Source organism: Arachis stenosperma, chromosome 1 (genome assembly GCF_014773155.1).
Source record: "Arachis stenosperma cultivar V10309 chromosome 1, arast.V10309.gnm1.PFL2, whole genome shotgun sequence".
NCBI lineage: Eukaryota > Viridiplantae > Streptophyta > Magnoliopsida > Fabales > Fabaceae > Arachis > Arachis stenosperma.
In genome coordinates, this window is record NC_080377.1 from 83473014 (window position 1) to 83476563 (window position 3550).

The window sequence follows — 3550 nt, forward strand, 5'->3', positions numbered from 1 at the left end:
GTTTTCAAAGTTTTTCAAAATCAAATCTTTTTCATATCATATCTTTTCAATCAAATGTTTTCAAAATCAATTTCTTTCCTTTTTCAAAGATACTTGCTATCAATTAATGATTTGATTCAACATTTCAAGTATGTTGCCTTTTCTATTGAGAAAGGTTTAATGTTTGAATCATATCTTTTCTTGATAGCCAAGTTATTAATTTTTAAAATCAAATCTTTTTAAAATTGTTTTCAAATCATATCTTCTCAATCACATATTTTTTAAAAACCAATCATATCTTCTTAACTTCATCTTTTTCAAAATAGTTTTCAATCAAATCTTTTTGACTTCTAATTTCAAAATCTTTTTCAAAAATCACTTGATTTCTTTCCCACTCTTATTTTCAAAAATTAATTAGTGTTTTTCAAAATGTTTTCAAAATCTTTTACTTAATTTTCGAAAATTACTTCCCTTCTTCTCACATCCTTCTATTTATGGACTACCAATATTCCTTAATGCAAAATTCGAACTCCATCTTCTTTGATAAGTTCGAATTTTCTACTTCTGTCTTCTACTTTTCTTTTCCTCTGACACCTCAAGGAATCTCTATACTGTGACATAGAGGATTCCACATTTTCTTGTTCTCTTCTCTTTCATATGAGCAGGAGCAGAGACAAAGGCATTCTTGTTGAAGCTGACCCTGAACCTGAAAGGACCTTGAAGCGAAAGCTAAGAGAAGCTAAGGCACAACTCTCTACAGAGGACCTAACAGAAATCTTCAAAGAAGAAGAACACATGGCAGCCGAAAACAACAACAATGCAAACAATGCAAGGAAGGTGCTGGGTGACTTTACTGCACCTACTCCCGACTTCTATGGGAGAAGCATCTCTATCCCTGCCATTGGAGCAAACAACTTTGAGCTTAAGCCTCAATTAGTTTCTCTAATGCAACAGAATTGCAAGTTCCATGGACTTCCATTGGAAGATCCTCATCAGTTTTTGGCTGAGTTCTTGCAAATCTGTGACACTGTCAAGACTAATGGGGTTGACCCGGAGGTCTACAGACTTATGCTATTCCCTTTTGCTGTAAGAGACAGAGCTAGGACATGGTTGGACTCACAACCTAAAGAAAGCCTGGACTCATGGGAAAAGCTAGTCAATGCCTTCTTGGCAAAGTTCTTTCCACCTCAAAAATTGAGTAAGCTTAGAGTGGAAGTCCAAACCTTCAGACAGAAGGATGGAGAATCCCTCTATGAAGCTTGGGAAAGATACAAACAATTGATCAGAAAGTGTCCATCTGACATACTTTCTGAATGGAGCATCATAGGTATTTTCTATGATGGTCTCTCTGAACTATCCAAGATGTCTTTGGATAGCTCTGCTGGAGGATCTCTTCATTTGAAGAAGACGCCTGCAGAAGCTCAAGAGCTGATTGAAATGGTTGCAAATAACCAATTCATGTACACTTCTGAAAGGAATCCTGTGAACAATGGGACTAATCAGAAGAAAGGAGTTCTTGAGATTGATGCTCTGAATGCCATTCTGGCTCAGAACAAGATATTGACTCAACAAGTCAATTTGATCTCTCAAAGTCTGTCTGGAATGCAAAATGCACCAAGCAGTACTAAGGACGCTTCATCTGAAGAAGAAGCCTATGATCCTGAGAACCCTTCAATGGAAGAGGTGAATTACCTAGGAGAACCCTATGGAAACACCTATAATTCTTCATGGAGAAATCACCCAAATTTCTCATGGAAGAATCAAGAAAGACCTCAACAAGGTTTCAATAACAATAATGGTGGAAGAAATAGGTTTAGCAATGGCAAGCCTTTTCCATCATCTTCTCAGCAACAGACAGAGAATTCTAAGCAGAACCCCTCTGACTTAGCAACCATAGTCTCTGATCTAATCAAAACCACTCAAAGATTCATGACTGAAACAAGGTCCTCCATTAGGAACTTGGAGGCACAAGTGGGACAGCTGAGCAAGAAAGTTACTGAACTACCTCCTAGTACTCTCCCAAGCAATACAGAAGAAAATCCAAAAGGAGAGTGCAAGGCCATCAACATGGCCGAATTTGGAGAGGAAGGAGAGGAAGTGAACGCCACTGAGGAAGACCTCAGTGAGCGTGCACTGACCTCCATTGAGTTCCCCAATGAGGAACCATGGGAATCTGAGGCTCAAAATGAGACCATAGAGATTCCATTGGATTTACTTCTGCCTTTCATGAGCTCTGATGAGTATTCTTCCTCTGAAGAGGATGAGTATGTCACTGAAGAGCAAGTTGCTAAATACCTTGGAGCAATCATGAGGCTAAATGACAAGTTATTTGGAAATGAGACTTGGGAGAATGAACCTCCTTTGCTCACCAAAGAACTGGATGACTTGTCTAGGCAGAAATTACCTCAAAAGAGACAAGATCCTGGGAAGTTTTCAATACCTTGTACCATAGGCACCATGACCTTCAAGAAGGCTCTGTGTGACTTAGGGTCAAGTGTAAACCTCATGCCTCTCTCTGTAATGGAGAAGCTAGGAATCTTTGAGGTGCAAGCTGCAAGAATCTCATTAGAGATGGCAGACAACTCAAGAAAACAAGCTCATGGACTTGTAGAGGATGTTTTGGTGAAGATTGAAGACCATTACATCCCTGCTGATTTCATAGTCCTAGAGACTGGGAAGTGCATGGATGAAACCATCATCCTTGGCAGACCCTTCCTAGCCACAGCAAAAGCTGTGATTGATGTTGATAGAGGCGAACTGATCATTCAAGTGAATGAAGAATCCTTTGTGTTCAAGGCTCAAGGATATCCCTCTGTCACCATGGAGAGGAAGCATGAAGAGCTTCTCTCAAATCAGAGTCAAACAGAGCCCCCACAGTCAAACTCTAAGTTTGGTGTTGGGAGGCCACAACCAAACTCTAAGTTTGGTGTTGAACCCCCACATTCAAACTCTAAGTTTGGTGTTGGGAGGTTCCAACATTGCTCTGAGAAAATGTGAGGCTCCATGAGAGCCATCTGTCAAGCTACTGACATTAAAGAAGCGCTTGTTGGGAGGCAACCCAATGTTAGATGTTATCTATTTCTCTTTGGTATTTTATGTTTTTTGTAGGTTGATGATCATAAGAAGACACAAAATCAATTGAAAAAGCAAAAACAGAATGAAAAACAGGAAGAAAAACAGCACACCCTGGAGGAAGAACCCACCGGTGTTTAAACGCCAGTGAGGCTAGCAGTTGGGCGTTTAACGCCTAGTCTGGCACCATTCTGGGCGTTTAACGCCAGAAAGGGGCACCAGACTGGCATTAAACGCCAGAAAAGGGCAAGAACCTGGCGTTAAACGCCAGGAATGGGCACCAGCCCGGCGTTTAACGCCAGAAATGGCTCAAAACGTGATTTTGAATGCCATTTGGTGCAGGGATGACTTTTCCTTGACACCACAGGATCTGTGGACCCCACAGGATCCCCACCAACCCCACTACTCTCTCTCTCTTTTTCACCCATTCACCAATCACCTCAACTCCTCTTCCCCCAAAAAAAAAAAAAACCCTTCACCTATGAAACCTCATCTTTCT

General features: G+C 40.6%; 1 non-coding gene across 1 annotated transcript; it reads right to left on the minus strand.

Moving 5' to 3' along the window:
- Positions 1–1179: 1179 nt before the first annotated feature.
- LOC130953352 (small nucleolar RNA R71) lies at positions 1180–1283 on the minus strand. Its single transcript, XR_009075527.1, has one exon. It is a non-coding gene; the product is annotated as a small nucleolar RNA R71 (small nucleolar RNA).
- Positions 1284–3550: the final 2267 nt, after the last annotated feature.